A 22,464-nucleotide genomic window follows, 5' to 3' on the forward strand; every position below is an offset into this window, starting at 1 on the left:
CTACTCCAGTGAACACACAAATAATAAGAAAGCAAGATAGCCTTATTACTAATATGGAGAAAGTTTAGAGGTCTAGATAGAAGATCAAGCCAATTACAACATTCTCTGAAGCCAAAGCCTAATTCAGAGCAAAGCCCTAACTCTTTTCAATTCTACGATGAGTGAGAGAGGTGAGGAAGTTGTAGAAGAAAAATTGGAAGCCAGCAGAGGTTGGTCCAGAGGTTTAAGGAAAGAACCCATCTCTCTAACAAAAAAACGAAAGATGAAGCAGCAAATATTGATTTAGAAACTGGAGAATGTTATCCAGAAGATAAAGCTGAGATAAGTGAAGGTTGCTACATTAAACAATAGATTTTTAGTATAGATGAAACAGCTTTGTATTGGAAAGATGACATATAGGACTTTTATAGCTAGAGAAGAAAAGTCAGTGGCTACCTTGAAAGCTTCAAAGGACAAACTGACTCTATTGTTAGGGGCTAATGCAACTGGTGACTTTAAGTTAAAGTCAGTGGTCATTTATCATTTCAAAAACCCTAGAGATCTTAAGAATTGTCCTAAATATACCCTGCCTATTCTCTATAAATAAAGCAACGAAGTCTGGATGACAGCACATTTGTTTATTGCATTGTTTACTGAGTATTTTAAGCTCACTGTTGAGAACTACAGCTCAGAAAAAAAAGTTTGTTTTTTTTTCCTCTAAATATTGCTGCTCATTGACAATGCCTCTATTCACTCTAGAGCTCCGATGAAGATGTACCAGGATATTAATGTTTTCATTCCTGCTAACACAGCCTCCATTTCTGCAACCAGGGGATCAAGGAGTAATTTTGACTTTCAAGTCTTATTCTTTAAGAAATAAATTTCATAAGGCTATCACTGCCACGGATAGTAATTCTTCTGATATATCAGAGCAAAGTAAATTGAAGACCACCTGGAAAGGATTTACTATTCTAGATGTCATTGAGAAGATTTGTGATTCACGGAAGGAGTCAAAGTATCAACATTAACAGGTGCTTGGAAGAAGTTGACTCAAACCCTCATGGATAACTTTCAGGGGTTCAAGACTTCAATGGCAGAAGTAACGGCAGATGTGCTGGAAATAGCAAGAGAATTAAAAGTGGAAGTGGAGCCTGAAGATGTGGCTGAATTGATGCAATCTCATGAGGAAACTTGAACAGATGAGGAGCTGCTTCTTATGAATGAGCAAATAAAATGGTTTCTTGAGACAAATATTATTCCTGGTGAACATACTGTGAACATTGTTTAAATAATAACAAAGGATTTCAAACACTGCATAAACTTAGTTTTTAAAGCAGTAGCAGTATTTGAGAGGATTGATTCCAATTTTGAAAGAAGTTTACTATGGGTAAAAAGCTATTTAACATGATTTCATGCTACAGATAAAAATTTCATAAAAGGAAGAATGAATTGATGCCACAAACTTCACTGTTGTCTTTTTTTTTTTTTTTTTTTTAATGGAATCTCACTCTGTCACCAGGCTGGAGTGCAGTGGCGCAATCTCGGCTCACTGCATCCTCTGCCTTCCAAGTAGCTGGGACTACATGTGTGTACCACCACGCCCAGCTAATTTTTGTATTTTTAGTAGAGACAGGATTTCACTATGTTGGCCAGGATGGTCTCCAACTCCTGACCTCGTGATCCACCCACCTCAGCCTCCCAAAGTGCTGGGATTACAGGGCGTGAGCCACCGTGCCTGGCCCACTGTTGTCTTGTTTTAAAGATAGCTGCATCTGCATCTACCCCATCCTTCAGCAACCACCACTCTGATCAGTCAACATCCATCAACATCGAGGCACGACCCTCTACCAGTTAAAGGGTTTCCACTCACTAAAGACTCAGGTAATCATTAGCAATTTTAGCAATAAAGTATTGTATTTTTAAGTTAAAGTATGTACATTTGTAGACATAGTGCTATTGCATATGCAATAGGCAACTGTTTAGGGCAAATATAACTTGTATATGCATTAGGAAACCAAATCATTAGTGTGACTCACCTTATTGCAATGATTTCTTTATTGTGGTGGTCTGGAACTGCGTCCACAATACTTCTGAGGTATGCTTGTAATTTAGTTGTAATTTGAAGCACAGAGGAGTCGAATTTTGCTAAGTTCACTTAGATAATAGGTAGAAGATTTAGTATTTGGAATGAAGTGTTCTGATTTGTGCTACTAATGTTTCCGTTATTTTGATTTCATGTGTAAGATGCTTTAGATACAAATACCAGGAAAAAATATCTTTGTAGGCACGTTTGATTGGCTTACATTTTTAAGTTGTATTGTTGCCATGCACTAAGATACTATTCTTCTAAATTTATGTGTGCCATAGTGATGTATGAACATATGCTTTTTCATTTTGGGGAGATGAAATGAGAGCCAAAGATATGGTTAATTTTTCGATAATGTTCTGAATTATTAGTTCCTATTTGGTTTCTCTAAATAAACAGGTAAAAATAAGAAAATAATAATACATTCACTCCAAATCCAAGATCTCTAGACATTTGAAATAGCAAGTAGAATTTGAGGTATTTCTGTTATTGTTTTTAAGCCCTCCAAATCTGCTTGTTTATTGATAGTCTAGAAAAAAGATAAAGATTCAAGTGTCTTTGAGTGTTAGTGCACAAAGCTTTAAGAGTAACGCACATTTATTAAGGATGTATTACGTGCTTGGTATTCTGATCAATACTTTATATAATCATATTAAATGAACTTCACAATTACCTTATGAGCAAGGTCATAATATTAAATCCATTTCGTAGATGAGGAAATAGAGTTTTAAAGACACTAAATTACTTATAGAGAGAGTAAGTTCTAAAATAGTGATATTTCTCTAACTGTATTAAAGACTACTTGTACAAGAATTATGTCATGGTGCTTGTAAAAACCCACATTTCTGTGTGTCCTCAGGCTTCCCACTGAGTAACATCAGCATTTGTGTTTGAACGTCTCAATGTTTTAACCAACACCTCAGCTGAGATGTTTGAGAATCATGTTTATAAATAGTATTCACTAAAGAAGGGAAGCTGTGGGAAAGAAATGCAGTTTTTGCCTATTATCCTGTGAAAGGGTGCCTTTCCATGTATTCTATAAATACTTGCTGAGTTATTCAGCAAGAAGCGAGCATAGAGTTGTTAGGAAAATACCTAAATAAAGCATTTTAACTTGTCCTTCTGTGTAGTAGCCTCTGGGCCTTCTTGAGAAGTGTTTATTCATTTTACAAACCCCACAAGCTTTCTTACAAACTTTCTTTTCCTTCTTTTGCACAAAAAATTACTGCTGTTAAGTCTAACCAGAAATGAACTTGGAATAGTAATTGTCTTTGTGTAATGTCTTTCTGTTTCCTGTAAGCCAGGATCTGGGGTTGGTGCTGGTAATACAATACAATAGTAAATGGAGAAGTCACAGTGCCTGCTTTTGTAAAGTTTCTGGTATAGTTAACACTACAAAGTTTTATTTTAAGTTGTAGAACTGTGAGGTATAAATGGAGAGTGTATTATTCCTATGTTAAGTATGAGAAAATAGAAGTTAAAAGGTCTATGTGACTTGTTCATGATTGTACTTTAAGTGACATTATCTAAATTGTTCTACCGATTCCAAGTTTAGTATTCGTTTTGTTATGTCATGCTATCTTTCAAACTTAGATATTCTGCACACATTTTAAGCTTCGATATTTTGCCCAACTTAACTAAGCACTAGCCTATATTGTCCTGATTTTAATTTTATGTGTGTATATATGAAGATGCAGTAAATCATATTGTATTCAGGTAATTAGAAATTAGACAAGAAGAAAGAAAATTAAGGGAAAGTAGAATAATTGGGAAATAAGTGATCAATTTATATATTGGCTTCTGGATATTCAAAGAAGGGAGTAGGTAAGTGATTCTGTAGTAAAGATAATATTAAAAATGACATCAAGGAGAAGAAAGGAAGAAATAAGCAATTTTTGGCTACTGATTTTTTCATTCAGAACTTTCATTGTGCAATAAAGCCCTTAACTGTGATATCCTGCCCCTTTCTTCGCACTAAGGTAGCTGGTCCACCTTGGCCATGCCAGCCTTCCTCTCACACATTCAATAATGTGTGTTCTCACAGAAGGTAGGGTGCCTTTTCTGATTATGAAAATAGGCACAATTCACATTTCCTTTTCCATCTTCAGAAAGCTCAAACCTGTGAATGGGAAAGGTAGAATAAATTCCTTCAGAGACTAAGGAAATAATCAACAGTCAAACCCTGTGTATAGTATTTTGATGCACAAAATGGAGACTCTGGGGAAAACAGAAAAAAAAAAGTTTCCCATTATTGAGTAACTCCCAACCTGCTTGGTAGTACAAGGCATGTGTATCTGAAAAGCTCAATAGCAATTTTGTGTAGCGTAAGATTAAGGAGCACGGGAACCCTTGTACAATAGGAGCCCCAAAGAAGAGATTGAGATAACTCTGAAATGATGGGAAAAGGCTTTATTTACAAGATCGGACTTTAGTTCGGTATTGATGGAAGGGCAGGATTTAGATGAACAGACAGGAGATGGACAGGACAAATAGCTGCAATGGATGGCAATAAGTTCATGGAAAAGTGAATTGATTCAATATTTTTGAACTGAAGATTTATGTTACAGGATAGATGATCTAAGACAGCATGTTGTATTGTAATGGCTGTTATCTTGTATTCTCTTCTAGATTGTTTATCATGAGAGGACAAAGAATATATATTTATTAGTTTATTTGGCATATATCTGCGTAACTATGTGACAACATTGTTCTATGGGCTGAGGATAGACTGATAAGGAAAGGCAAGAAAGCCAAGGGCTTTCCTGTGGGGGAACTTCCATTTCAGTCAGGTGATGCCAGTAAGAAGCCCACAAATAGAAAATTTCTGACAGTGGTAAAGTTACAAAGAAACAAAACAGTGGTAGACTGTGTGGATGTGGGCTGAAGGGAAGCTAATTTAGTTTGGGTAATTAGACTTAGCTTCATTGAAGAAGTGATGTTTAAATAGAGACTTGATTCACAAGAAGGAAACAGTCATGGAGTTGTGGAGGCAGAGCATTCTAGGAGAAGAAAATAGCAAATACAAAAGCCTTGAGACAAGAAAACGAGTTTGATTTGTTGGAAGAATTTTTTTTTTAAAAACCCACTAATTTGTCTGCAATATTGTGGGAGCAATAATGAGGCAGCAAGTAATAGGAGATGAAGCCCATGGTCTGTGAAGAGTTGTAGCTGTAGTATCCTGAGATCCTACCTGTAGTAAATACTTACTAAATATTTATTAAATAAGTTAATTAATAGTATAAGTAATGATCAGATTGTACAAGATTTGGTTATCAGTTTAAATTTTACTTGGAGAGAGACTGTAGTTTTGACACGTAGGATGGACGAAAGATGTTGAGACTGGACATTGGAAAACCATATATAGGAAGTGGCTGAGGTTCACAAGCCAGTGTTAACAGCCCATTTGCCTGCATCATTTGTAGAAGGATAGAGCTTCATTAATGGACATTGGAATTATCCTGTGAACCACAATGTATCGAATTCTTGGAGACTTGGAGGATAGAAGAGTAGGCAAAATGCCACTGAAAAGTCAAAAGACTCTCGAGTTTACAACTTTCAACTGTAAAATAATAAGGATGAAATTTTGATTTAAAAATATGTGGAGAGGGCCAGGCGCGTGGGCTCACGCCTGTAATCCCAGCACTTTGGGAGGCTGAGGCAGGCGGATCATGAGGCCAGGAGATGGAGACCATTCTGGCCAACATGCTGAAATCCCGTCTCTACTAAAAATATAAAAATTAGCTGGGTGTGGTGGCGCGTGCCTGTAATCCCAGCTGCTCAGGAGACTGAGGCATGAGAATCACTTGAACCCAGGAGGTGGAGGTTGCAGTGAGCCAAGATCGCACCACTGTACTCCAGCCTGGTGACAGAGCAAGACTCCATCTCTCTCTCTCTCTCTCTCTCTCTCTCTCTCTCTCTCTCTCCCCCTCTCTCTCTCTCTCTCTCCCGCTCTCTCTCCATATATATATATATATATGGAGAGAATCAGAGCAATCTAAACACACACACACGCACGCACACACACTCTGTTCTGTGGTAAAGATGAATATAGAAATGAATGGGAATAATGTCAGGTATAAAGATCAGTTGTGGCTTAGATAAAAGAGTTTAAGAAGGGGAGAGAGGAAAGTAGAATTGTCTTATGACCAGTGCTCTCTTGTTTGAAGTAGGGGGTAAGTGACTCAGCTGCTGCTTATATAACCCATAGTAGGGTGTAGAGACACATCTCAACTATTGAGTGACTTGGACTGAGAGGAAAGGGGATCTCAAGAATAAGAGTTTCTAGTATTACTTTCTACTCTGAGTGTTGGAGATTTACATATATTTTTAGAGAACTGAGCCATCTCCCACTTCCAAACCTCATTAGTGTTATGGTGGGATAATCCGACCCAATGAATTAAACCAGTCCTGGCTTTGATGTATTCCTATCATAAACATAAATAAACACAATGGTCAGAATCTCTCCAAAGCTGTTGGTAATGACATAAAGACAAAGCTTTATGATATGACCTCGGACAAAAAAAAAATTTGGATTTCATGTCTATATTAATATTAATGTATTTCATTTGCTATTTGAATCTGTACCAATTTCACTTGTCTTAGAACTTAAAAAAGCTTGTAGGACACAGGTAAAATTGTACACAAAATAGCTGATATTCTAATCTTCCTGTATGTTTACAGCATATATTTATATCTGCAATTAATTGAAGATTATACTCCCAAGTAGACTACCAAATATGATTCAAAGGAATAAATGTAAACAGTTAGAGAAAGAAAACACAAAGAAATACATTATTGGTGAGCTTTATATTCCTTAGATTTAAGACTCTATATGGCTTGGCTTTATTGCTTAGCTTGCCTATAAAATCTTATCTACAGAAGTATTAATTTAGTTAGTTGAGTCAAGGAGTATATAATGTCTTTCTCAAAGGGATTTATTAATAACATACATCTACCTTTCCTGGTTTACTTTTCTCTAGTTAGCAATAATCACTACCTACTATACTGTATACTATGTCGTTTGTTTTGTTTCTTGGCTGTTGCTTCACCTAAAATATATGCTCCTTGAGCTTAAGGATTGTTTTTTCTGTTTTATTAACTGCATAGGTCCAAGTCCTGGATAGTTTCAGCACATATTTGTTGAATTAATGAAGGAATAGGTAAATCAATCAGTAGATGAGTAAGAAAACTAAATGGAGGACAAATGTCTATATTCTTTCACACCTCCCGGAATAACAAGTGAGAATGCCTTTTTGGGAAATAGGAAGTGACTTGAGGTTCTTGACCAATATGTAACACTCAGAATGGCATTCCACAGGAGATATTGTGTGACAGTCGCATTTGACTGCTTATTTCTAAAAGCTTAAGCCACTAGTAACCTTTCTCTAATTTCCTAATCTTTTCTTTGGAATATATCAACATTATATACTTCCCTACAGAACCTGACAGATAAATTCTACTTGAAATTCACCTATACCTTTTTTTCCTTAAAAAATTTGCATGACTACTTTTAGTTATAAATCTTTAAACTAGAACCAGCCTAGACTAACACAAATTCAGGATATACATATATGTCTTCAATTAATCTTTTTGTAATAGAGCTGAGATTTTAGGAAATTCTCTTATTTTGCTGGAGCGGAAACAAAGGCTAATTAATTTTACTGGATATCCTCTGTATGAGTTTGAGCCCACAAAAACGGTAAGTGGGCAGTGCAGCAAGTTAGAACAACACAGGACACAAATGACTGAGAACATCATTGGGCTGACTCTTTTCGTGTGACCCACTATGTACTTGAGCTGTCAGGAAGGGACAAGTCAATTTGACTGATCAACTCTAGCAATGTTGTAGAATATTATGATTGGATTGAATATTTGGGTTCTGTAATCCTTACTAGGTTTCCATAAGGTTCTTAGATTAGTACAAACTGAAAGACGTTAAGAAAAATGTAAAAAACAAAAAAGATCAAATGTTACATTTGAGAGTTTTCTCCCTTGCCTCCAAAATATTTGACATAAGAATCTTCTTACCAGAATGTTCTGGTTGTCAGTCTTCAGTAGAGTAGCATTCATGTCAGTGCAGTACTGCTTACTCTCTTTCCATGTCAAGTTGTGTTTGAAGAACCCGTAGCAGCTATCTCCATAGTATCTCCAGTTTGTGTCACAGGGGCTGCGTTTGTGGTCATCTAGAGAAACCAAGCAGAGGAATGTTGTTGCTGTTTTTAAATTGGAATTACATTTTCCCTACATTCAATGTTTTCTGCAGGTCTCAAGACTCCCTTCAGTTACCATCAGAGAAATGCTCCAGGGATTGGAGAAATGAAGAGGTTAAAAAACAATACTTACTAAAAGTGCCCTTCTGTTGTTGTTGTTGTTGTTGTTGTTGTTGTTTTTGACTGAGTCTCACTCTGTCGCTCTGGCCTGGAGTGCAGTGGCATGATCTTGGCTCACTGCAACCTCCGCCTCCCAGGTTTAAGTAATTCTCCTGCGTCAGCCTCCCGAGTAGCTGGAACTACAGGCACCCGCTACCATGCTCAGCTAATTTTTTTTTTGTATTTTTAGTAGAGAAAGGGTTTCACCATGTTGTCCTGGCTGGTCTCGAACTCCTGACCTCAGGGGATCCGCCCGTCCCGGCATCCAAAAATGCTGGGATTACAGGCTTGAGCCACCAAATCCAGCCGCCCTTTTGTTCTGATTGTTTTATTACATACTGGCAGAAGCGCTTTGCTAATTGTCACAGAGTTCCTGAGAGATTTTCATTCTCAACTTGTAGGTAATTTTGCTCCATGACAGCTAGATGTAAAAAATAAATGAAAATATTTCGTAATCAGAATTATAAAAATGATACAAAGATTTTTTATTGAATTTTCATTTCATTAAAATTGCCAATATCTGAAGAGTTTACTAGATACAGGTGATTAAATGAGTGTTGAAAAGAGTGAAGGGGCTATAAAGAACAAATTAAGAAATACACAAAACTGACACCTGAGGTTTAGTAAGTGAACTGTTTGAAGGAGACAATCACAAATAAAAAAGATCCCTAGATCAATAACGTGCCCAAAGTGGTTGTTTTGACATTTTCTTGAATACAGGATTCTCAGCTGAGTTCAGAGAGGTGAATGAACTCATTTTCTGTTCCTTGTGTGATGCCAGACTATTCATTTATTTTAAAATGCATACTGATTTCTTGTTATGGTTAAAGTACTTGTGATAAGATTGGGCATGGTGGCTCATGCCTATAATCCCAGAATTTTGAGAGGCCGAGGCTGGCAGATCACTTGAGGCCAGGAGTTTGAGACCAGACTGGCCAACATGGCAAAACTTTGTCTCTACTAAAAATACAAAACTTAACCAGGCATGGTGGTGCGCACCTTACTGCCAATTACTCGGGAGGCCAAGGCATGAGAATCTTTCAGACGTGAGAGGTAGAGGTTGCAGTGAACCAAAATAGCTCCTCTGCACTCCAACCTGGGTGAAAGAGTAGAACTTTGTTTCAAATAAATAAATAAATAAATAAAGTGCTTGTGATAATTAGGTAACTAACAAAGACATAAAAGATGACAAATGAAAGATTCTAAAATATCTTATGAAAAATCAACAAATATGTAAACAAGCAACAGCTATGCAGACTACAGTGTGCCATTGGAGGACTGTGAGACTTACTGGAGGGAAGAAGCACAATATTTTAGTAAACAAAGTGGGATGAAGGAAATTTGAGGTAGAGAGAATAGAATGAGAAAGATTTCGGACAGGGGAACATAGGATTTACATATGAAATTGAAAAACTCCATGGTTCTTAGGATATACAAGATAGGAAGAGGGACAAAATAGTTTTTTTAAATAGTTTGGATCCATATTTAGGAGTTCTTAAAAGCCAGTAGTAAATTCTTAAAAATATTTTTAGTTAATAAAAACCTAGAAAGTTATTTTGATCACAAGGAAAAGGTCAGTGTTCTCCTTCATTGAGAATATCTTGGCAGCTATGTATAGGACAATTGGAGTAGTGACAAACAGACAAATAGTGACAATTGAGAAGCTTAGTGGGATATGCCATGACCCTTCAGTATTACCTTTCTCCAATCGAATCTTTGGCAAAGAGTCAGCACTTACACCAAATCCCCAGAGCCACCAGCCCGACAACCATTCCCACGCACAGAATCAGCAGAATCAGCCATCACACGCCACCAGGAGTATGCCACTGTAGGCATACAATAAAGATATCAAGGAGCAGGCAGTATGGGTTAGCTATGGGGAAGGCTCACCCTTGCCCCTGTCCCTGCCGTCTCAAGATTCTCTAAGTAATAGAAAGAGCTTCACTGGCAGATCTCACCTGTGTTCTCTTGATGATCATCAACAATAGGCATGGCCCACTCCCATACCACACACCCATCCTCATCCCCAATGAACTTTACCTCTCCAAGCCAAATCACTACTCTCTGTTAAGGCCTGATGTGTTTGTATTTTTTGTTTTGTTTTGTTTTATGCCCACCCATCCCATGAATAACTGCTTTAATAAACAGCAACTGGAGAATCACACACACATTTAACTTTATGAAATGAGCTTTTATTTTAGCTTGCATTGAAAGTAGTTATAAGAACAGCCATACAAAGCTAGATGATGTGTTTATTGTAGGAATATTGGGGAGGATTTTGTCTATTTTGCCATTAGAGTAGCTCTTACATAGCTTTATGGAAGATTATTTTGTTCTTGTTGCTCACATTTAGAAAATGAAGTTTCCAAACATTATTTTTCCTTGTCCCCTAAACCTGTATGCCTTCAAACATTGAACTCTCAGAGCCTTAATGCAAAGTTCCCTGCTCGTATATTTGATGTTTGTATTCTAAATAGGTCTGTATGAACTTATGAAGGTACAGTTCAAATGCTATAGAGCACTCACGTTATTCAGGAAGAAGAAATTAAACTATATATACTATTGATAGTAGAAAAAGAAAAAATAGGTTGCATTCATTTTTCTAATTCATTTCCAACTTATTGGCTCTGGGCATTCTTACCTGAGGTGAGAGCTGGTTTTCAAATTTCAGTATTTAAGGTGATGTATCCATCTTCAATCTTCATGGCTACCTGAAGACTGCAAGTGAGCACAGGGTTCAATGACTTTGCAAAATGTAGTGTCCAACTCTTACAATTTCATTATCTGTCAGTATATGATCTTCCTCTCTGGTAGGGTAGAACCATGTGAGATGGGACACATTTTTTGTTTGTTTGTTTGCTTTTTGTTTTCCAGGAAGCCCTTTAATAGGTACTCAGAGATACGTGGACCTTGAACACAAAAACACAAAAATAATAAATAACTTGTGGTAAAGAAGTAGATAGAGCATTTGTTTCCTGTCTCCTTATCTTCAACATTAAGTAAATAGATACTCCACCATGTGTATCCTTCTGAAGAACAAAAGTTCATGATTCATCTTAGCCCTAGCATAGTCTAAATCACATTGTTCAAATGAAGTGATTTCTGGTGGATAGCACACCAGCAGAAATACAGTATATCCCATTGTGAGAAGCAAGTCTAATATAATTGGATCTCATAGAGGCTAAATTTCATGGTCTTGTGTTGGAAGAAATCATTCCTGGTTATGACCTAGAATTTACCCAACTTCTTGTATATTTTATACATCAATCTTTTTTTTTATTTGAAGTCTCCACGTGGGGCAGGCCTGATATTGCTTAGATTTAGATATTGAAGGAAAACTATCAAATAAAGTAAAATAATACAGTTAGTGACTCGCTACATTATTCTTCAGTAATGTTTGGACTTTACAGTGAATTTCTTGGAAATGGAGAATTTTGATGTGATGAAATCACCTAATTTCAGGTATAGTGGTGATTAGACTGATATTTAAGGCTGAATGGTTTCTTAGTGTCCTTTCATCACAATGTCATATGTATTGTATTGCATACATTTAACTTTATGAAATGAGCTTTTAAGTTATTTTAGCTTGCATTGAAAATAGTTGTAAGAATAGCCATAAAAAGCTAGCTGATGTGTTTATCGTACAAATACTGGGGAGGATGTTGTCTATTTTGCCATTAAAGTAGCTCTTACATAGCTTTATAGAAGATTTTGTTGCCGTTGTTAAACCCCCATGATCAACAAAGCTTCCATTTTTCCAAATAAGTGGTAGTCTTTTACTTTATAAGTGACCTGATTTCTTTTATTTCCTCTAATTAGCAGAATGTTAGACTTCTCAATATAGTAACTATGTGAGTTGTAGTGGCAGATATTTTGTTTACTAACATGCCCTTTGACATAGCTTGTATATATTTTTTTCTCCCAGCTATCTCCTTCACTCTGAATTCTTTGTCAATTCACTTAAAATGATCTTCCATTCTAAAATTTCTTTCTCTACACTCTTCAAATTATTTTGAGAATGAAGTGAAGAATAAACAAACAAAAAATAAGACAGTACCTGATTTTGGAAACAAAAACTTAGTATGATTCAAATATTTTTACCAAAAAAACAATTCTTAATAATAAAAAAGCTCACTTCAAATTAATGCTGAATTCCTTAAAACTACTAAAAATTAAAAAAATTAAAATCCCAAACCCATTTTTGTCACTGAGTTTTTTTAAATCTCAGTTAAAATATTCAGTAGTTCCCAGTTGTAAGCTGGGTAAATTCAGTCACTTACCATTCACCTACCACAGCGTCTGTCCTTGTAACTTCTGTTTTAGCCAAAAGGGACTCTTAACTCTTCCTTCACTCATTCTCAGGCTATGTGAACTTTCTTTTTGAACATTTAGAACATCTTCCCTACTCAACTACACACCAGCCCACGTTCTTGTCCCTCTTCCTTGCTTCACTCTTTTCCATAACGCATAACGCTGATCACTACCCAACACACATAGAGATATCTTTGGTCATAAATTTTTTGTCCTTTATTCCCAGAAGAAAATGCCCCATGGCTCTAAAATAGTGACTGACATGCAGTTAAAGCAGGCTCTTGAGTAACATCCTTCTGTGTAAGGTTGTTTTGTTATAACAATGTTGAGAAAAAAAAAAAATTCCTTCCCAGCTGGGGCCACTGTGTGGAGCTTGCATGGTCTCCCCACGTCTGCAGGGGTTTTTCCTGGGCCCTCCTGTTTCCTCCCATGTCCCAAAATGTGCACGTTAGGTGAGTGGGCATGTCTACACGGTCCCAGTGTGAGTGAGGGTGCGTGTGTGTGAATATGCCCTGCGATGGGATGGTGGCCTCTTCATAGTCAGTGCCCACCTCGACCCTGAGCTGCCGAGATAGTCTCTGGCCACCTGAGACATGGAGCTGAAATAAGTATGTGGGAAAATGAATGAATGAATGAATGAATGAATGAATGAATGAATGAATGAATACAAATGATTGTAAAATAAGAATCTGTAAAATAGTCAATATACAAATACAGGTAAATAAGCAATGCAGTTGGAAAGTGCTCAGTGAGCCCGCCCTATTCCTGATTGTGTATTGTTGAACTGCATGCTTTAGGAGGTGCTTCTGTCAATTTTTATTTTGCAAACACCTATTCCTTGATTTTACCTACTACTGTGACCACCAACACCTGCTGATTTACTAAAAATTGGGTATATAATTATCTTGTTTTCATTCATCTTTTCTGAATGTACATATTATATATAGTTCACATTTGTTTTAATGTTTACTCTTAGAGGTGTTTTGAGTCTTTATTTACTAGGTAGGTGATGTTTTTGTGACCAGAAATATGCTGGTTAGTTTGGTTCTACCTTGTTTCTATGCAGCTTCCAAGAATCTATTGACGATGTTAAGTGAGGATTTCCTGTGTTACCCAATACATATTTGTTGAATGAATGAATGAATGCATGTATGTATGATGGGCATTATCATCCTGATTTTGAACATGGGAAGAGAAGTTTAAGAAATTTGGGGGACTTTTTAAATCATGGTATTTCTTGTAAAAAGTAGTACCTAGTAGCATCTACCCAGCGTGTAAATTCTTTCTATTACATTTTGATGTCTTTCATATACTCCATCATTATGTTTATAGCTGAAGAATGAGTAAAAGACACTAAGATAGCAATGACAAGGAATACATGCAGTAAGAATTGAAATTAGTGGAATGTGTAACATTGTAGATAAGACTGATTAATATACAGGGATGGCCTATGGATGTGTAAAAGAGAAGGACCATAAGATGTTGACTACTGCGGGTGCTATGACTGCAGACAGGAAAAAAAGGAAGTATTTTGCAATTGGTGATAGCTTTTCACAGACTTCTTACCGCCTTTAAGCTAAAGCCTTAGGGGCTTTATCAGTGATATTTGGTCCTCTCTCTTCATTACAATTGTTGGTTCGCCTTTGACTTACCAGGCTTTCACACAAATACTAAATTCTGTAAGATTTCCTGTCATAAAAAAGTATAATTAATATTTTCTACTTCATTTACAGAAAGCTTAAACATGTGGATTTCAAAGTGGAATAAGCTTTATTAAAAGTTAATAAACCAAACAACTAATAACTATCAGACCGAAATTATGGCAGATCATTTGTGACAAACAGTAGTGAATATGAAGGGAAAAATGTGTCAGACTGCAGTCATATCACAAAGTTTATCAAGCATTTGCATACAAAACATATGTAAGTAAAAAGTTAAATAAGAATGATAATCAATTGGATTAATTAAGATTTGCGTTGATGTTTGAAGGAAAGGTAAATATTGCCTAAGAAGAGAAAGAAGAAGGCAATGTTTATCAGGCAGGGCAAACATCTGAATAAAAGTCTGGAAGTTTGATTAAGTATACTTCTTGTAAAAAGCAGTACCAGGCACCAGGCATGGTGGCTCACTCCTGTAATCCCAAGTACTTCTGGAGGCCATGGTGGGAGGATTGCTTGAGCCTGGGAGTTTGAGGTCAGCTTGTGCAACATGGTGAAACCTATGGTTTATAAAATTAGCTGGGTGTGGTGGCGCATGCCTGTAGTTCCACTGCATAGGAGGCTGAGGTGGGAGGATCAGCTGAGCCCAAGAGGCGGAGATTGCAATGAGCTAAGATCATGGATCTTGCCACTACAGTGGAGTCTGGGTGACAGAGCCAGACCGTGTCTCAAAAACAAAATACTAACAATAAGAAAAATGTGCTATCATCTAATCTACCCAGTGTGATTATGGGAAATAGTGTGATTGATTGAAAGAAAGTGAATTGATCAAGTGTATTTGAATTGAGGATTCATGGTATGTTAAGTATATCTGCCATTGCACTTTCCTTTAAAATTACTATAAAATTTCATGGCAGGGGCAATTAATCATTTATTTGAACATATGTGATATAGAAGGGGAGCAGGGAAGTGCTGGGTAGAGAAAGGTGAGTCCTTGGCGAGGGATCCACCCCCGGGCCTTTGCCCACAGTCCTAGGTTAGGACAGGTACTCCTGCCTTCATGCCCAAATGTTGCAGTTCCCAAGACCACCGGTGGCCCACATGTCCCCGTCCTGTGCCTATAAAAACCCCAAGATCCTAGCAGGCAGACACACAAGTGGCTAGACATTGAGAGTAGTCATCAGTGGAACAAGACACAAGTGGTTGGACATCAAGAGCACATGGGCAGGCCACCAACTGGTGAAACAAAGCAGAGTTTGGCCAGCACAATCTGAGGAGAGCCCACGCCACTGAGTGGCCAGACTCCAGGGGAAAACCATCTCCCTTTTGCCTCCACCATCTGCTGAGAGCTACTTCCTCTCAATAAAACCTTGCACTCATTATCCAAGCCCACGTGTAATCTGATTCTTCTAGTACACCAAGGCAAGAACCCTTGGATATAGAAAGCCTCTGTCCTTGCTAATTGAGCTAACACAAGCCACCTATGGATTGGTAAACTAAAAGAGCACCCTGTAACACACGCCCACTGGGGCTTCAGATGCAAACATTCACTCCTAGACGCTGCCGTGGGGCTGGAGCCCCACAGCCTACCCCTCCCCTAGAGGTTTGAATAGCCGTGCACTGAAGAAGCGAGCCATACCTCCATTGCACGCACTGCGAGGGGGACAAGGGAACTTTTTCCATTTCATATGTTTATTGATCACTATGGAAGTCCCAGGCATGTTTCTATTTTCTGAGGACTAATCGTTAATGAATCATACAAGCAATGAGCTTATAGTATAGTAAAGAGTGGGGAGCACAGATAGTAAAGAAACATAGAAAGCAAAGATCAAGATAATTGTATATCATGAAAAGTGCTACGAATGAAGAAAAGTGATATAATCGAGTTCTTCTGGACAGGCTTGAGGCAGACCCTGGTTGTGTTCATGAGGATTGGTTTGTTTAAGCTTCACTGTCAGTGCTTGGACAACTGCCCAGGTTTCTTCCATTTTTAAGATCATCCAGAATAATCCAAACTTACTTCTACGATGACAGCTGCCATTTATTGCTCTTTCTATATGCTTTTATCAGTTATATTTGTGGTAGGCCCTGAACTTAGGGCAAATTTACTATTAAGAAAAATAAAGCACAGAGGTTCAGTAACTTGCCAAAAGCCATAGGACAAATAAATGTTGATCCAGGATTTGAATGAATCAGCCTGTCTTCATAGTGCTTCATTTTAATTGAGACATTTTATTATCCAGGTCAGGTATACTCACCTAATTGGGTGACTATATTAATACATTTCAAAATAAATTCCATCCTGTATGCATCCTCTGTCTCCTCCTTGTGGCCATTTATTTTTCTTCTGCTTTTAGTTTATTTTTGTTTCCCTTATGTCTTTGACAACTACGACTTTCATCTTCATTTTTCCCTATTTCTATTTTTGTAAATACTTCTGAATTCATTGTCATTCTGGCCATTCTTGGGTACTATCCAATTAGGCCCCACTTTAAAAGTGTCCTCTGAAATAGGCATGAGATGTGAGAACGGCAAGACTCTTAAAGAACAGAGTGAGAATGAATCCTCCTGTCATGCTAACTCAGTATTTCTTTTAAGGTATCTCAATCAACAATACTTCCATAATTAATAACCGTGTTTCCATATTTTCCAAGGTGAACAATATTTTCTGACAGGTTTAATTCATGTGAGAGCAGCAGGAAAAGTCAAAGGTGATTCCAAGTTTTTGGTGGAGGAACCGTAGGTATGGAATATTCATTTATCGAGATGGAGAAACTTGTTGGGAAGAGTTGCCCATTTTTGATGTGTTAAGTTAAAAAATTCTAGAATAGATCAAAGTCAATATGCCAAGAATCCAGTCAGATATGTGGTTCTGGAGATGGAAATATAATTTTGGGCATTATCAATGTATGGCTCTTAAGTCATGAGATTACAAGAAATTAACTCCCATTATGGCCATTTAATGGGTGCGATCCAATTTAGTTCATCCCAGGATGAATTTAAAAAAAAAAAAAAGAGGACAAAGAACTGAATTCTGGGACACAACAACATTTTAAATTAATGTAAGGAGGAATCCAAATCTGAGGGAGGACTGGGATGTGAGTGAAGCAAAAGGAAAACGAAGAGAACGGTGTCCTAAGAAACAACATATTTTGGAGAAGAATATATATTATGAAAAGGAAGTAATCAGTTTTTTTTTTTTTTAATGCTTATCTGGTGAGTAAGATGAATTCTGAGAACCAGCCATTAGATGTGTTCAGATGGAGGTTAATGGTGACTTTGACCGGAGTGTTTTCAATAGAAATAGTGAAGGAAAAAGCCTAATTAGCATAAAGGAAAAGTAGGATGAAACAGTAAGCACAGAGAGATTTTTTAACATTTTGCTGTTAAGAAAATTAGAGAAATGTTAAGAAGAAATATAAGAAAATTAGAATCATGTGTATGGGGACATGGTAAACAAAAGATGGCTTTTGCTTGTTTTTAACATAGAGATATTGCACCACACTGGGAGGTGAAGGTGAGTGAACAAGTGGAGATGAAAAGAAATTGATCGTGTCCAGAGCGAACAAAAGAAAGAAAATTACAAGCTTGAAATCCCTAAGGAGGTAGGTGGATTGATGTCAATATACAGATGGAGATTGATCATAGATAATGTTACGGCATCTTTGGGGTGTTGATTTTCTGGTTGGAAACCTTTGTGGCTGCGACGTCTTTGCCCGAGTTCTTGTCCTGTGTCTATGGTTGCTAGATTGTATGTTAATATTATACTTAGCTCTGTAAGAAACTGCCACACTGCCTTCCAAAGTGGCTATGCCTTTTTACCTCTCACCAGCGGTGAATGAACGCTCCTGTTGCTCCACATCCTTGCTAGCATTGGATGTTGTGAGTATTTTGGATTTTAGTCATTCAAATAGTATGCAGTGGTTTCTCCTTGTTGTTTTAATTTGCAGTTCCCTCCTAAGGTATGACATCGAGCATCTGCAACACTGAACTTCTTAGCTCTCCAAACAAGGCACAGCCTTGTCTGCATTCCTTTCCCTACACTCACTTCCCCTTCTACTTTGAAGGTTATTTGTAGCATTTATTTGTCTCCTGTAACCCTGCCAATCCTTCCCACCCCTCAGAGCCTTCACTGACAGCATCTGGCAGCTCACTCGTTCCTGATCCCATAGTAATCTGTGCGTAACTTTTCTTGAGATTTATTACATCCTATCATATGCTGTTTCTTCTATTGACATTGGTTGCTATGCCCATTTCTCAACCTCCTGGCTTCAAGCAATCCTCCCACCTTAGCCTTCCAAAGTGCTGGGATTACAGGTGTAACTAACTGCACCTGTCCTTGCTACTCGCGTTTCTAAATAAAATTTCAATCTGAGTAAAAACTAAAGCCAATTCCTTCCCAAAACGGTGGGGGCGGGGTGGGGGGGCACTGACACAAGATCGAAGACAATCAGTAGCACCAGACAATGAGTCAGCAGAGTCAGTAAAGCCTCGGGCCATGAGTTAGAAGACACTTCACAGATTAAAGGAAATCAACAGAGGAGTAAGAAATAACCAGGGAGGGCCTCCTGGAGATTATTGTTTGACTCCCTTTCCCTCTATCTCTAAAGAGAAAGAGAAGAGGACATTTTAGACTGAGGGATCAGTAGAAGCAAGAATAAGGAAGCTGCCTGATTTACAGAGGCTCTCTACTGCCTCCAGCATCAGGCCTTTGAAATACACTTACGTCTTTCCACCAGCAGCTCCAGCCTTCATCTCCACTGGAATCTTCCCTCACCCATCTCTGCAGATGATACATACCCCCACATAGCATTCATTATTTCCTAAATATATCAGCTCACACCTTCATATTATTTTACATTTGTTTAGAATCTTTCCTAACCTGGAATGCCCTTTCCCCTTTCTCCTTTAATCATGCCTTTCTTATAAAGTAGGCTCAGATTACCTTCTCTGTCAGCATTATCTGTAGTGACATACCTTCCACCCTACTGCCAGTGGTTCTTACCTCTTCTGCAGAGAGTATCATCAGTTTGAATCATCTAGATGGTGGCTAACTTGAGAATCTTTACCATTATGTGGATCAAATAGCCAGATCTTGATAAGAAAAATAAAAATGCTATTGTCACATAAATTGCTGGGTTTAATCATTTGTGGGCCTTAGAATGTGTTTCCTTCAGGGCAAGGTAAGCCGATGTGCTTCATAATAGCTTGCAAGTTATTTGAGAAGAATCAAAGCATGTTGCCAGTCCAGCAGAAAAGTATTTCAACTTCACCACAGATTGCTACAGCCGCGGGACAAGCGGGAGCCCCGCCCCTTCCAAACTGCGGGGGTGGGAGCTGCTGCCCTCCGGGGCACAGGACCACTCCATCTCTGCAGCCTGCACCTTCGGGGCCGGGAAACTTGACAGTTTCTTATAGAGCTAAGTATTGTATTAACATACAATCTAGGAACCATAGAAAGTGGAAAACATGTACACACAAAAACTGGCACACACATTTTCTTTATTCATAATTGCCAAACATTAGAAGCAATTATGATGTCTTTCAAAAGATGAGTGGATAAACAAACTTTGGTACATTCATACAATGGAATATCATTGGACGATAAATTGAAATGTTGTCAAGCTATGAAAAACATGGAGGAATCTTCAATGCATATTACTAAGTGAAAGAAGCCAGTAGGAAAAACTGTCATATTATGCTAGCTATATGACATTCTGGAAAAGTCAAGACAAAGAAAACAAAGAGATCAGTTGTTACCAATGATTCAGGGGGAGAGGAAGACTGATAGGAAGGGGGAAGATTGATGAGTAGGTAGGGCACAAGGGATTTTTGTCTGCAAAAATGTACGCCCATGTACATAATCAGGGCTCTGAATTTCTTAAACTTTTCAAATTTTGAGGCAGGGCCTATTGAATGGGTTGAGGGAGACCTTCCTGATTGATACCTACTAATGTATATACAAATTTGAGACAGATATTTTGAGGGAGAGAGTGGAATTCAGGTACAACTTACCTAGTACCCCAGAAGGGTGTCAAGTGGAAGTGGAAAAAAAAAAAAAAAGAAGTGTGTGAGTACAAAATTAAATTCTAAATGAGGACGTGGAGGTTCTTGCGGAAAGTTTTTTCTTGTGTATATATATACACACACACACACAGACACACACACACACACACATACAATGTTTTCCTTTTTCTTTGTTTTTTTTTTTTTTTTTTTTTTTTGAGACGGAGTCTCGCTTTGTCGCCCAGGCTGGAGTGCAGTGGCGAGATCTCAGCTCACTGCAAGCTCCGCCTCCTGGGTTCACGCCATTCTCCTGCCTCAGCCTCCAAGTGGCTGGGACTACAGGCGCGCACCACCACGCCCGGCTAATTTTTTGTATTTTTTTAGTAGAGGCGGGGTTTCACCGTGTTAGCCAGGATGGTCTCCATCTCCTGACCTCGTGATCCGCCCGCCTCGGCCTCCCAAAGTGCTTGGATTACAGGCGTGAGCCACCGTGCCCGGCCTATGTTTTCTTTATCCACTTGTTCATCAATGAAATGAGCATTTAGGTTGTTTTCATATTTTGACTTTTGTGAACATGGGAGGAAATGAGATATTTGCAAGACTAACTCAAACATTGCATTAAATGGTCCATATATAATATAAAGAAATCAAGATAATTAATATATACCTCTGGCTTTTCAGACAATGAATGTAAGCCCTGTCCTGAAAGGTGGCAATGGAGCAAAAGACCAGTAATATAAAATAATTCAGGAATCCATAACATGGCAAGACAGCAAGGATACAAATTTTTAGAGGGTCTCTAAAATTTCTACCCCACTCAATATAGAGAATAAGGAACTGGTAAGTATACAGGTCTCCTGTCTTTTGTTAAAATTTACAGAGGTGAGGTGAGGAGGTAAGGATAAGTTAAAAAAATTATTGAGTACCTAATAATAAAATACTATGCTCTCAGGCGAGTCTATAAATGATCACATTTATTCTTCCTTTGTGTGCAAACAACAACCCTACAAATCTGGTAATATCATTCCTAATTTTTAGATATGAAACCTAGGCTTTAGAGGATAAGAAACTTGATTTAGATCACACAGCCTGGTTTTACATATTGAATAGGATAACAAATAAAAAGAGACAGAGGAAATAATACATACTTCCTCATTTAAATACTTATTTTTGTCTTTCATCATTGAATTCCAAATTTAACATATCGTTTTGGAAAAGAGATGCTAGGGAAATGATAGTGTACAAGAAGAAGAAAATAAAATATAAAACAAAAAAGAATAATTTTAAAAAGACATTGCATCTTGAATTTGTAATTGTTCTAAGGTGGATACATTGATAATGTATAAAGTTAAGGTTTACACAACAACTCACCTGCCTTCTGACAATTCTGACAATCAAATGCAATACTTTGGAAAGTTTTAGAAGAACATGTTTCATGAGGGAATCAAACGTTCAGTCTAGGTAAATGAAAAGTATGCTGAAAGAAGTGAATGTACAACTGATTCTGGGAAGAAGCTTTAAAAAGTAAACAATGGGATTTTTATTTATATTGGATTTAATAGAGTTTGGAGGCAGAGGAAAAGGCAGGATAAGAAATCAACTTTCTAACTTGTGCGTTTTTTTCCAATGCCCATCCTCAGCACAGAAACCATGGTGGTGTCATGGAATGTTGTCAATTTCTGATACATTTCATCATGGTCAAGTCAGCTCCAGGAGGCAGCATCATGGACGATTTGACTTATGTTCTGCTTTTGTCTTCTACAGAACTTTGTGTCTCACTGGTATCTCCTTCCTGGCTGGGGTTATCACATGGCACATCCAACTATGAGTGTGGAAAGATAGCATAATCCTCTGACTGTCAAATTCTTAGGAAAGTGTGACTCTTATAAGATGGCACAATCGCTTCCCTGATGTGTTTCAAGTTCTTAGAAAAATGTGGTGAGCTATTCCTTTTTCTTTTGGCAGGTTTTTGTCTCGGTGTTTACCAAGTGATCCGAGATAAGAGAGGTGGTGGGGGAGAGAAGGAGAGAGCATGGGACAGAGAAAGAGAGAGAAA

The 22,464-nt window shown here is 37.8% G+C and overlaps 1 protein-coding gene and 1 pseudogene across 1 annotated transcript in view; both read right to left on the minus strand.

Moving 5' to 3' along the window:
• The window catches only part of CLEC9A (C-type lectin domain containing 9A), a 36,924-nt gene extending 17,223 nt beyond the window's left edge, over positions 1 to 19,701 (minus strand). The window contains exons 1-2 of the mRNA XM_023192370.2: positions 19,408 to 19,701; positions 8,093 to 8,247 (exon numbers count right to left, since the gene is read on the minus strand). The gene's annotated coding sequence lies outside the window, so the exon portion shown is untranslated. The remainder of the gene's footprint in view (positions 1 to 8,092; positions 8,248 to 19,407) is intronic.
• On the minus strand, positions 4,040 to 11,138 carry LOC111526606 (annotated as a pseudogene).
• Positions 19,702 to 22,464: the final 2,763 nt, after the last annotated feature.

This window comes from Piliocolobus tephrosceles, chromosome 10 (genome assembly GCF_002776525.5).
Source record: "Piliocolobus tephrosceles isolate RC106 chromosome 10, ASM277652v3, whole genome shotgun sequence".
Lineage (NCBI taxonomy): Eukaryota > Metazoa > Chordata > Mammalia > Primates > Cercopithecidae > Piliocolobus > Piliocolobus tephrosceles.